Raw genomic sequence first — 14,260 nt, forward strand, 5'->3', positions numbered from 1 at the left:
CATGTGGGCCATGGAAAACAGCCGAGTGAGCGGTGCGAGGTCTGTGTGTTGTGTGAGATTTGTCCTCGAATCTTTCCGAGGGTGAAGGGAATCGTCTGTAGAGTCTGGAAATAACTTGCAACCCCGGAAAGTGGCCTTTCTTCACTCCCTAGCGAAGCCAGAAAACCGGAGCCAAGACACCCATTGCATCAGGAGGGTGGTGGAAACGGACCAGGCTGGAATAGCGGCTGCACCTAAAAAGGCCTGCGAAGGCGTCTTTGCCAAGAGCTGACCTTCCTTCAGGGTGGCGTGGTGCTTCCATGGCAAATAGTCAGTCAAGGTGTTAAATTTGGAGTACTGTTTTGCCGCGAGCCCCTGGTGATTCGCTGTCCTGGACTGTCACGTTGCAGAGTAGCAGCTTTGGCGACCAAGAAGATCGAGACGCTCCTGATCCTCATCAACTGCCTCCACAACCAAGCAATTGGGTGTTGCACGTGGGAATAAAAAGTCCAAATCCAGGATGTAAGTATTTTTTGCTGGCTCGTAAATAAACGCAAGGTAATGCACTTGGGAAAACTGAGTCCCAAATTAGCCATTACCAATCAAGAAAGATCTCGGTGGCATGGTGGATAGTTCTCTGAAAACTTCCACTCAATGCGCAGCGGCCATCAAAAAAGCTAAAAAAATGTGAGGAACCACTAGAAAGGGATAGATAATAAGACCAAAAATATCATAATGCCTCGATGTAAATCCAGATTTTGAATACTGTGTGCAGTTCTGGTCGCTCCATGTCAAAAAAGATGTGTTAGAATTGGAAAAAAAGATGGAGAAAGGTAATAGAAGTGATTGGGGGGATGGAACAGCTTCCATCTGAGGCGAGATTGAAAATGCCTGGGACTTTTCAGCTTGGAAAAGAGACGACTGAGGGGAGGATATGATGGAGAGCTATAAAATCATGAATGGTGTGGAGAAAGTGGACAAGGAAGCGTTATTTACCCCTCCATGTAACTCAAGAACCAGGGGTCACCCCATGAAATGAATTAGCAGCCAACAGACGAAAGGAAGGACTTCTTCACCCAACGCACGGTCAACCTGGGAAACATGTTGCCAGGAAACGTTGTGAAGATGAAAAGGATAAGTGGGTTCAAAACAAAAGAACAAGGCGAGTTCCTGGAGGAGAGGTCCGTCAAGAGCTATTAGCCACGATGGGTGGGGATGCAACCCCACATTCAGGATGTCCTTAAAACTCTGTTTGCTGGAAGCTGGGAATGGCCAATGGGATGGATCACTTCATTCCTTCTGAAGCACCTGGCACTGGTCACTGTGGGAAGACAGGACACTGGGCTAGAAGGACCATTGGCCTGACCCAGTATGGCCCATCTTGTGGGTGCCGTGGCAGAAGTGGGCCAGGTCATGTTGGCCGGCTCTAGAAGAGCTCAGTAATCGGAAGTGAAATACTCGTCGAAGCGGAGGCATGGAAAATATCCAGGGTTGGGACACCTGGATTTCCTCAATAGGAACTGGAGGCGTTTCCACGACAGGTCCTGAAACAATCAAAAATCCTCCGCTCTGGAGCGCGGTTGGAAGCACGACAGCCGCATCCAGCGACGGACGAGGAAACGTTGGCGTGAGCCGTCACCCACTAGCAAGCCCAGGATAGAGAGGGGAAGGCGGGACGGTCCTGGAGACGGGCGCGTGGCAACACACCTCGAAGAACAACCGTTTCCGGGAAACAAGGTTAGCTACCATTTCTTCATCAAGCGACTGCACGCGTCCGTTCCACAGCAGGCCACTCTGACGGGAGATGGGCTCGACGTCTGATTGAACAGAGATTGGAGGGCCGCCCGGCCGGCTCTGGCATCGTCGCTGGAGTGGTGGAAGATGGCGCAGTGGGAGGCAGAATTCCCGAGGCAGAATCACGTTGATCAGGCTCGTTCGCGTGGCTGCTGCATTGTCTGTTGGCCCTGACCGATCCTTTGTCTCCTGGATATGTGGAAGGAAGGCCACACGGATGGCTCGCCGGTCTCGGACATTTCTACAGAGCTGTAGACCTTGGGTAGACCAGAGACCTTGCATCTGCAACGGGACCCAAGCGAGCCCCTCGACGTAAGACCAACACTTCTGTGACTAAGGTGACTGTTTTTATATGGCGGAGCAGAGGGGACCCCCCACACAAACATTCGAGATTCTGTCCCCCAGTCCAGGGAGGACAAGACCAGAGAAGCCACGTGACCCACTACGTCTGTACGATGACGGATGAGTGAACACATGAAGACTTCCCAGCCAACGTGCCGCCCCACACGTGGGCCCGTGGCCACGTGGTCGTGGAAGCACGGGGCCATTTTGCCCTGGAGTGACAGGAGGCGTCCATAGAGCTAGAGCAGGAAAGTCCATGTTTTTTGGAAGGCCAACCCCGGTAGAGGCCAGGGTGACCCCACCGAATTCTCCTCCCCGTGCAGGAGTCAGGATCGATGGCACCACGTTGGTTAGCCCCAGCGCGTTGAAGGTGGACTGGGTCACAGCCCAGCGGGCAGCACCCGGGACCTGGACCGGCCTCTCACCAGCCAGTCGTCTACGTAAGAGGCCACAGGAACACCCGATCTTGGCAGGTGTCGTTCCGAGTGGCGCATTAACAGTCGACTCCGGTGGTACCGTACACCATGTTGGAGCTAGAGCACAACCACTCGGCTTCTGCGCCGAGGATCTTGAAGTCTCTGGTACCGAGTCCTTAGCAGCAATATGGCATTTCTTCTTCATTACTGGGTGGATGGACAAACGGAGAAAGAGGTGTGGATGGATGGATGGAGAAAGAGGAGTGGGGGGAAGGATGGATGAACGGACGGAGAAACAGATGAAGAGGTGTGGATGGATGGACGGATGGAAAAAGAGGTTTGGGGGATGGACAGACAGATGGAGAAAGGGGAATGGGGGCATGGACGGACAGTGGGAGAGGTGTGGGGACGGACAGGACCCTGACCCCTGTACAGAGCTGGGCCTGGGCAGAACCAGCCCCTTGGGGTGCCCCCACTAGACAGAGAAGAGAGCCCCTCCCACATCCACCCCCATCCCCAGGCAGGACCCCGCCAGCCCAGGCGATGGACATGCAGGGGTGGGGGCTGCCCCGTGATTACCAAGGGGTCTGGCTGGAGCCAATGGGGTAGGACGGATCTCACCCTGCCGTGGGGCAACGGGGCATTCCAGAGGCACTAGGAAGAGGGGGGAGATCGTATCTATGGGGTGAACACATGCGTCTGCCCTGCCCAGCGTGCACCCACCCCATGGAGCCGGGGGCACACACACGTGCATGCACACACACCCACTGTGGATCCAGGACACACAAACATGCACTCCCCTATAGAGCCAGGGAACGGGGACACACACACTGTAGTGCCCAGACACACACCCATAGAGACAGAAGACTCGCACTCGAAGACAGACAGGCATACACAGAGACACACACCCCTATAGAGCCAGGACACACACACACACTCAGACACACCCCCTTGTGGAGCCAGGATACACACACACCCCATAGAGCCAGGACACACACACACACACACACCGTAGAACCAGGACACACACACACACACACACCCCTGTGGAGCCAGGACACACACACACACACACACACACACACACACACACACCCCATAGAGCCAGGACACTCTCTCACACACGCGCGCACACACACACACACACACACACACACACACACTCCTGTAGATTCAGGACACACCCAGGTCCAAGAGCGAGCTGCACATAAGGCGGCGTTACAGCCCTGCGCTGGCTTAACTTTAGGGCTGTGACACTCAGCCCGCGGCTCGTGAGCCGCCCGCAGCCCTGAACTGCGTCTCCCGCAGCTCTCTGCAGCCCAGGACGTTAAAACGCAGTGCGACTGAATTACCCACCCAGCGAAGCGACTGACCCGCCCAGGACGCTGTCACAACCTTATTCCCCAGTCGACTTATCGGCCTGCACTAAGTTATGAATTTATTTGCAGCAAGAACCACCCATATAGTACAAAACCCCACGATTTCCCCCGCCACCATGTTTAAACGTGCAAACACAGCCCGGCAGGCAACGAAATGATGAATTCACCCCAGTGCGGCTCTTTTGGCTGATCACTAATTTGGCTCCTGAAACACTGAGGTCTGAGTGTCGCTGATCTTGGGAAAGGCCTGGGAACGGGACGGGAGCCCGGCCAGCCCGTGTGCAAGAAGGAACAACATCTGACGGTCGCCGCAGACCGGGAGGGGTGGGGACGGGAAACTCAGCGCCGTGCCAAGCGGCCAGCCAAAGCAAACGCAATTAGCATGGCCGTTGGCGCGAACCAGAGCCACGGCCAGGAGACGCTGGAGGAAGAGCAAAGCCGGGGGCGCAGCGGTTCGATGCGGCGGGGATCCCCATGGTCCCCGGCAAAGGCAAGCCTCCGATGCAGCAGGTGAGGTGTTTCCAGCAGTGAGAGCGATGGTAAGTACCATCAGACAAGGCGCCGGTGAGACCTCGCCTGTCCGAGGCGGGCCCCAGCTCCGTGACAGCCACGGGGACCGAACTGAGAGGTGATCTGACAAGCTGAGGCTGGGGGAGCCAGGCTGAAGGACAAGGATGGCGCCGGGGAGAGATGGGGCCTGGACTCAACGATTCATGAGGTGCCTGCCGGTCCGACCTCCCGACGCCACGGGAGGGGACCGTCTTTAGCATCGCAAAGGGAAGACGAGGCTATTTCCGGCCAGCTGCTCCGACAGGCATCCACAAAGTCAGGAGGAGCTGCGTCCAACCCCAGCGGAGTCCACAAAGCCTTTCCAACCCATTAAGGAAAAAAAGTCCGAAACGAAAGCAGCTTGAGGCAAATACATTCAGGCAGGCCAGATGTACAGGCTGGGGGACTCTCTCCTGGGGGTAGGAGGCGCAGTGGATAATCAGCTGATTGCAAGCTCCCGGTGCAACACGGCGTCCAGGACGCATAAACACGGGAATCTGGAGTAGGAGTCAAGAGCTTATTTTACATCTGGTTTTGGCCCTGGTGCAACCACTGCTGCCTCTGTTTCTGGTCCCCCCCGATTCCAGAAGGCCGTGGCTCCGTTGCAGAAGGGTCAGAGAACAGCCGCAGGAATGATTAAAGGGTGAGAAAACCGGCCTTATCAGTGATAAACGCCAGGAGCTCGACCTCAACAAAGAGAAATTTACGGGGTGACTGGATCAGCATCTCCAAGTACCTCTGTGGGGAACAAATATTTAATAACAGGCTTTTCAGTCAGGCAGAGAAAGGTCTAAGATGATCCAATGGCTGGCAGTCAAAACTAAAGGAATTTAGACTGTAAATCAGGTGCCCATTTTTAAGAGAGAGAGAGTGATTGACCATTGGGACAATTAATCAAGGGGCGCGGTGGATTTTTTTGAACCAAGATTGGCTCTTTTCTAGAAGATCTGCTCTAGAAATGTATTTGGGTGGCAGTTCTCTGGCCTGCGTCACTCAAGAGTCGAGAGTCACTCTGGACTACGTGACGACAGCGGAAAAGAGGAGCACCAGGTGTCTGTATAGCTCCTCGCCAAGCAGGACCGAGGATCCGGAGACACGATCGATCAGCGCGTCGCCAAACTGCCCGGACGTCCAACTCCGAACGATCGTGAACTCTTCAGCCTTGCACTCAACTGCACGGCACTTCTCTGTCCGGGGAGAGCGCTGCGTCCCGCTTTCAAATGGCACCCCCGACCTGTTCCAAAATTTCGGGGACCACTCCAGGCATCTATGGGCCTCTTCATTTGAGGGGAAATTGGGAAAACGGGTAGGGGGTAAAAAAACGAGGATATATACAGCCACTGGCAACTTCAGCTTCAAGCGACTCTGCGATTGTCTAGAGCTCAAAGCATCGGGGGAACCACAGACGTCTCCCAGCAGCAAAATCACCCACAGCTCAGCTCGGCCTGTCCTTCCTGAATGCCTCTTCTCCCAGAAAGAAAGAAAAGAAATGAGGAAGGAGGGGCATAGGGGAGAATGGGGAACCCCAGTATGTCATGAGGGGGGCCCCTCTGGCATGGCGACCGACATCAGCAATGCAGAGTGTGACCCCAAAGAGACACTATCTCGCAATCGGGGAATAATTGGGAGAAAAGATGCGGGTGCTGGCGCGAGAAAACTCAGAGAGGCCAGCTTACCACGGCCAAGAGCTGCAGACACGTGCAAAGCCCAGACCCAAAGCCCCTGCCGAATGCAGAACACACGTGGAGCACGAGGCCTAGAGGCGATTCAGCCCAGTAACCCAGGGACAGCATGAAAACACACAGGGAAAAATCACCCCCAAATTTGCATCAACGCTGACGCCCGAATACAAGCAGAGGGTGTTAAACTAAACGCAAAAGACGACCCGTGGGGCCTGCAGAGAAACGCACAATCATGGGAGAACGCCCCAGGTGACCTGTGTAGCCTAATCGTCACCCCAAAGCCGGCAGCCAGGAGAAGTAAAGGGAAAAAAATACGGCCCAACCCACGGAAGCCAACAGTGACTCAGAGGATGAGATTTAACGTGTGTGTGATATTAACGCGGGGCAAGGCAGCAAAAAGAAAAGGGCTGCAAAGCTCTGACTCATGCCAGATGCCAAGACGAGAGAGACGCAAAGAAACCAACAGGCAGTTTGCTGACGCGCCATTATCTATTTGGCATTTAGGGCATGGGACCCAGCAGCCATGGTAGGAGATCAACGCCGCAGGAAGTACCGCCTTGGAAGGGCAGATTGACAACTTCCCTCATGGCCCCTGATTGATCCCAGCCCCCTATTTGAACGCAGGTGGAGTGGCAGGAATTAGCCGTGGAGCACGGAGCACTAGCCCTGATCATCCAAGAGCCGGCTGTGGCACGAGGCTGCAAGGATTCCCTCAGCTCTGTGCATGGGAAGAAAGCAAAATTGCAACCAAAGCGAAAAGAAAATTGTCCGATAATGCCATTGTGACAATGCAAATGAACGGAAAAGTCTCCAGGCTGGAACAGATACCGCTGCTCACAGCTGAAACACATGATTTCCTGGCCCTAAACCTGGGGCAACTGATTCACCCAACTGAGGTAAAAGACACATCAAGTCATGGTCACCTGCCACAAAGCTGCTAAAAGATCACCCCGACGAAGTCGAAGGTCTGTGATACCTACCAGGCACGATCCACCTGGAAACAGACCAAAGGATTCAGCCAGGATGGCACCCAACAATTACAGGTCAGTAAATCTAACTTCAGTACCAGGAAAATTGGTTGAAACTAGAACAGAATTATCAGACACAGAGATGAATATGATTTGTTGGAGGAAGAGTCAACACAGCTTTTGTAAAGGGAAATCATGCCTCACCAATCTACTAGAATTCTTTGAGGATGTCAACAGCCATTGGATAAGGGTGATCCATTGGATATAGTATGCTTGGACTTTCAAAAATCCTCTGACAAGGTCCCTCACCAAAGGCGGTTAAGCAAAGTAAGCAGTCATGGGATAAGAGAGAAGGTCCTCTCAGAGATCAGATGGGAAACAAAGGTAGGAATAAATGGTCAGTTTCAGAATGGAAAGAGGTAAATAGTGAGGTCCCCCAGGGGCCTGTCCTGGGACCAGTGCTGTCCAACATATTCATAAATGATCTGGAAAAAGGGGTAAAGAGTGAGGTAGAAAAATTTGCAGACAATACAAAATTACTCAAGTTATTCAAGTCCAGAGCAGTTTACAAAAGACATAAACTGCAGTGACTGGGCAACAAAACGGCAGCTGAAATTCAATGTTGATAAATGCAAAGTAACACACATTGGACAACGTAATCCCAACTCTACATACAAAATGACGGGGTCTATATTAGCTGTTACCACTCAAGAAAGAGATCTCGGAGGCATTGTGGCTAGTTCTGAGAAAACATCCACTCAATGAGCAGCAGCAATCAAAAATATGTTAGGAACCATTAGGAAAGAGATCAATAATAAGACAGAAAGTACCATAATGCCAGTATCATCCATGGTATGCCCATACCAGCTAAATATCAAAGACAAACCCCATTTCACAATGCCAAGGCAAAAGGTTTCATTTTCCGAGCAGCCAAAACGACCCATTTTGACTTTAAAACACAAAAATCCAATTCTTTTTCTGACAACATTATTTGTCAGATTTGATCCTAATTCACGAATCATTTGATCCAGCCAAAAATGCATGGGTGGGGTGCGTGGGATTTATGATTCAGCGAAAAAAATCCACCCAACTCCAGTTTAGAGACTATTAGGGTTTGTAAACTACCTGACAACGTTTCTTACAGGCCTCTCAGATGCTTGCAAACTTCTGCAGCAGTCCTGGAGGAAGATGCGCGCGCGCGCGCGCACACACACACACACACACACGCACACACACACACACACACACACACACACACACACACACACAGGTTTTGTGCTACACAACCACACACAAAAACCGATGCAGATTTGGTCACCCCATCTCAAAAAGGATATATTAGAACTGGAAAAGATACAGGGACAGGATGGAACAGCTTCTGTAAGAGGAGAGATTAAAAAGACTGGGACTGTTCAGCGTGGAAGAGACACAGCTAAGAGGGGATAATATAGAGGTCTATAAAATCATGACTGGTGTGGAGCAAGCAAAGTGTTATTTAACTCTTCACATAACACGCAAGCCAGGGGTCACCCACTGAAGTGAACAGGCAGCAGGTTTAAAACCAACATAAGGAAGAATTTCTTCACCCAACACACAGTCAATCTGTGGAACTCATTGACAGGGGATGTTGTAAAGGTCAAAGCTATAACAGGGTTCAAAAAAGAATGAGAGAAGTTCCTGGAAGATAGATCCATCAAGATGGTGAGAGATGCAACCACATGTTCTGGGTGTCCCTAGTCTCTGACTGCCAGAAACTGGGAGTGGATGACAGGGGATGGATCATTCGATAATTGACCTTTTCTGTTCGTTCCCTCTGAAGCACCTGGCACCAGCCCCTCTCTGAAGACAGGACACTGGGCTAGATGGACCAATGGTCTGATCCAGTATGGCTGTTCTTATGCCTGCCTCCCTGAGGACCCATTGCACTAAGACACAAAACAATGGGAGTAATAAAGCAAACGGGAAAAGGAGAGGTCACTGTAAAATCACCGAGCCCACAACATCAGGGATGCAACGTAGCAGCTTTTGGGAAGCCAGGCAAGTGACACATTTGCCAACAGATGCTACCAGGGGATGAAATAGTCCCTGATTTGGCAAAAGAAAGATATTCTCTGCTTGACACAAAGATGGATACTGGCAAGCACTGGCGGGTGGGGAAAGCAGCAATTTCCCTGTCTTCTGGACAGCAGCAGGCTGAGACCGCTGGGGGAGAATGCCATTTGGGACCAGGCCTGCACCGGAAGGATTTCAACGACACCAACCAATGTTGCTAACAGGACCAGCCAGCATCAGCACCAGAGCTGATGACTTTCTAACGTAGTGATGCAGAAGCATCATGGTGAGAGCTGGGGCAGATCACAACTGCAACGTTCGCTGTCTGCTAGACAGAGTCGGGGAAATTAACCTAAAACAGAGCAAAACCAAGAGGAAGCGGGCGAGACCGCACTGCCAAATACAGAGCACTCACCAATTTCCAGCGGGTTACAGTCCAACCAAAGAAAGGTAACCATGGTACAGAGCTGCCCGTGGCCAAAGATATTGAATCAATTCACAGCAGTGCTGAGCACATGGTGGATTTTTCAGTCGGGAATTGAACTGAAAGAAAAACTCAGTTTGGTTCGAACGGAAACAGAATTTGTTTTTCTTGCCCGAACAAAATTTCTTTTGGTTTTTATTTAATTTCGGGTCATTTTCGGCATGTTTTTCGCCCTTTAATTGTTTTTATAAAAAGCTAAATATCAAAGGCAAACCCCATTTCACAATGCCAAGGCAAAAGGTTTCATTTTCCAAGCAGCCAAAATGACCCATTTTGACTTTAAAACACAAAAATCCAATTCTTTTTTGGCCAACAGTATTTGTCAGATTTGATCCTAATTCATGAATCATTCGATCGAGCCAAAAACACATGGAGGGGTGCGGGGAATTTACGATTCAGCGGAAAAAAAATCCACCCAACTCCAGTTTAGAGACTATTAGGATTTGTAAACTACCTGACAATATTTCTTACAGGCCTCTCAGATGCTTGCAAACTTCTGCAGTGGCTCCTGGAGGAAGATGCACGCACGCACGCAGGTTTTGTGCTACACAACCACACACAAAAAACTGATGCCCACCGATGCAGAAGCACAATCGCACACCAATGTACAGAGACACGCATGCACGCATACACAGGCCGTGTCAGTGACCCACAATCGCACCTGCTCACATGGGCCTACGTGACAGGCCCCGTGATGGCTGACACAACAAAGACTGACCCAGGGGCCTGGCGTGAGCTGTGGAGCCACTGTTGGTTTGTCAGGGGCTGGCACACCCATGCCTGCTGGGGATCAGTAAAGAGACGGACTGGTACCACAGTGGCCCTAGGGACACACACACAATGCAACCTACACCCCATGCAAGGGATGCTCCCACATAGTGCTCCGGTAGCCGATTGGCTGATGGTGCCCCTACATCTCTGCTGTAAAAACCAACAGAAGTGAGGGCCTGGGCTAGCACCCCCTCACCTCACCCCATGGGCCAGTACTTGTAGGGCACAATTCATACCAAGGGGTCCAGCGCCCCAAGACACCCTACAATAACACACCTGCACACACAGTCCCAGAGCTCCCAAGTGACCCTACAACAAATGACCAGTGATTTGTTCATGTTTGGGGTCAAGCAGCAGGACAGCTCCCAGAGTACAAAGCTAAAGCTCAGGGCCAGCCGTGGGCTCCATGTGGGGCAGAGCCGTGGGGTAGGGACCCCCCTGCATTGGGTGTGTGGTCCCCATCACCCCGTGTGCTGTCCTGTGCAACAATCCTACAGGCCTTCCTCGCCCTTCCACCTGCCTCTCCCCACCCCCCCGCCCAGGCCAGGGCGCCCAGCTCTACCTCGCAGAGGGCTGGCCGCTTTCCCAGCACGGGAAGTGTGTGTGCAACTAATTGGCTTTTGCGTTTAACCCTGCGCACCCCAGGCCACGCCTGACCCCCCCGCCCCCCACCCTGGGGTCCGCCAGAGCCGCTTAGAGAGACGGACAGGCCTGAGCTTGGCTAATCCACTGCAGCCAGCCCCCTCCATCCACCCGGAGGGCAGGATCGGCCCCTCCCTTCTATCGCCCCCCCTGCTCCGCCCAGCTTCCAGCAATGGGCTTTCTTCCCCCAAGGCAGACAGCTCCCCACGCTGTCCCCCCCCCCTTCATGCCGCGCCTCCCGGCCCCAAGACCCTTCTCTGCTGCCCCCCCCCCCCCACCTAGATTGCACCCTCCAAGAGTGGTCAGGGGGGCGCATCCAAAGTACTCAACCAGCGCGAGACGCAGGGACCCCTCCCCCCATCTTTTTTCCTAGGCAAAACCAGAGAGTCAGTGAAAAGAACCCAGGAGTCCTGGCCCCACAGCCCCCCCTCACTCTAACCACTAGACCGCACTCCCCTTCCCAGAGCTGGGGAGAGAACCCAGTCCTGGCCCCCCAGCCCGCCCCCTGCTCTAATCACTAGCCCCAACTCCCCTGCCAGAGCTGGGGAGAGAACCAAGGAGTCCTGGCCTCCCAGCCCCGCCCCACCACACCCCAGATTCCTTGCCCCCTTACCTGGCTCTGCGCTTCTGAAATTCCAGGCCCCGGAGGCAGGCAAATCCCCACCGGGGAGTGAGTGAAGAAAGCAGTGAAGGAGAAGGGCAAATCCCAGGGGGTGCTGCTCAGTCTTGGGGGGGGTCCCCGGGCTAAGGGGGCGCCCACACCGCAGAGCTCCGAGTCCCGCAGATCTGGCCTCTGGGCGTGGGTCCCCCAAGCCGGCCGGGCCCCCCGAGAGCCGCAGGTCTGCGTGGCGTGTGGCTGGGGCTGTCAGCGCCTGCGGATGGGGCCGGGGAAGGTTTTTTTTTACACCGTAAGCCTCACCCTATGTCTTTGCAGAGCTAATCAGCTTAAGGACCCTGTGCGGGAGGGAGGGGGGTAAAAAGAGACCCGCTGGGGGGGCAGCTGAGCCACACAGACGGGCCCCAAGGGAAAGCTGTGAGCGGACAGGGGTGCCGGGGGAGGCAGGGAGACGGTGGCTGATGGGGGGCCAGGAGCCCAAGGGTAGATGGGGGGATGGGGGGTACTGGGGAGGGCAGGGGAGAGAAGGTAGGTGGTGCATAGAGTAGTGTAGACGGAGGCGGGCCATAGGGCTGAATGGGGGGTTGCACGTGCAGGAGGTGCTGGCCGGGAGCCGTGGGTGGAGGTAGGCAGCTGTGTTTGTGTGTAAGGCAGGGGTGTGTGTGTGTGTGTGTGTGTGTGTAGGGCAGGGGTGTGTGTGTGTGTTTGTGTGTAGGGCAGGGGTGTATGCAGAGCAGGCTGTGCATGGAGGTTGCGTGAAAAGCAGGTTGTGTGTTAGGTGCCGGAGGAAGCTGTGTGTGTGTGTGTGTGTGTCCAGGGTACAGGTGGGGGAGTTCTGGGGGAAGGAGGGTACCTGTGCGTTTGGAGAGCGTGGGGCTATGTGTGTGTGGAGGGGGTGTAATGGGATGTGTGATGGAGCTGGGGCATGTGCGGTTGTGGGTGCCCCTGTTGTATGGGGGAGAGGAGCGTGGATGGGGGGGCTGCATGTGTGCGACAGGTGTGTGTGTGTTTTGGGGGGGGTGCTCCAGTCTGTGTGTTGAGTTGCGAAGGTCTGGGTGAGAGAGGTTGGGTGAGGTGTGAGGGGTTGTGTCCATGTGTGAGAGTATGGGAGGGTCTGCGAGGAGGTTATTTCAGTGGGGGGGTCAGTGTTTGGGGGTCTTGTGTCAGTGAGGGGGGCTCTATGTGCGGGTCGTATCAGTGGTGGGAGGTCAGAGGGGGACATCAGTGTGTGTGGGCTGTGTCTGTGTGGGGAGATAAGTGGGGGGAGTTCTGTGGAAGGGTTGTGTCAGGGCAAGAGAACAAGGGGGATCAGTGTGGGAGGGTGTCTGTGTGAGTGCGTGGGGGGATCTGTGTGTGTGTGTGGGTTGTGTCAGTGTGTGAGGGCATGGGGGAGATTGTATCAGTGTGGAGGGGTCAGTGGGGGATCAGTGTGTGGGTGCATGGGGGGGTCTGTGTGTGTGGGTTGTGTCTGTGTGAGGGTGTGGGGGGGGAATCAGTGTGTGGGTTGTGTCCGTATGTGAGGGCATGGGAGGGGGTCCTGTGTGTGTGGGTTGTGTCAGTGTGTGTGGGTTGTGTCAGTGTGTGTAGGGGTTGACCCCTAGCTGGCTGGGCAGGAGCTCGGAAGACCCTGGTGCGAGCTGAGCAGCTGCAGGGAGGAGCCCCTGGCACTAGCCCCAGGCCAGGCCCCGAGACGGGGCAGACACGGGCTCCCATGGAGCGGAGGGTGCCGAGTGAACAGGCGCAGCCCTGCCCGAGGGGTGTATGGGGTGAGCTGGATGGAGGAGTTGGGGGGCAGCTGTCCAGCGGGCACCTGGGCGACATGGAGCCACCAATCTGGAGCACAGAGGGAGCAGAGCGGGGCAAAGGGCCTGGTAACGGAGGGGATGGGAGGGCAGAGCGTGGGAGGGACCCTCCATGAAACCCACTGGCCACCCTCTCTAGCGCCACTCCATGGAGGGGATAACAACCTACTACTGCCGTCAACGACTCCGGTGGCGCAAGCGGCAGAGGTCAGGGCGGATGTGAAAGGGGTCTCGGAGTTGAGCCGCCTTGGGCACGGGCATGATCCGGGCAGGTAGCCCCACGCTGGTTTCCCCCCAGCCCACCAAGTTGCCGAGAAAGTTAGCAGAGGATGCAGTGGCTCGGGGGAAGTGGGAAATAACGGAAAGGCCGGGTCACCGATTTGGAGCCACCTGGCTCGCTCGCTTGGGCCTCCTTGACCGAGCAACAATCCACTTTAATCCGGCTCAGTGTAAACGTTACCATCTAGGAACAAAGAAGGTGGGCCAGATTTCCGAGACAAAGAGGCGGGGGGGTCTCCATCCTGGAAAGCCAGGACCCCAAGAGGAATCTGCAGTTGGAGCAGAGAGGGGATTTTCCTCCAGATTTGGCCCTGGTGCGACCGCGGCCGGCCACCTGGCTTCGGTCCCGCTGCCCCCAGGACATGGGTCAATTGCAGTGGGGGCAGAGAACAGCCGCATGAACGGTTTAGGGGTGAGAAAACCGGCCGCGGAGCGAGAGACGCCGGAAGCTAAATCCTTTTGACGTAATGAAGGGGCGCCGGCGATCCCTGCCTACAAAAATCTA

The sequence above is a fragment of the Emydura macquarii genome, unplaced genomic scaffold (assembly GCF_026122565.2).
Source record: "Emydura macquarii macquarii isolate MOO-44397 ecotype Brisbane River unplaced genomic scaffold, CSIRO-AGI_Emac_v2 contig_306, whole genome shotgun sequence".
Classification (NCBI taxonomy): Eukaryota; Metazoa; Chordata; order Testudines; family Chelidae; genus Emydura; species Emydura macquarii.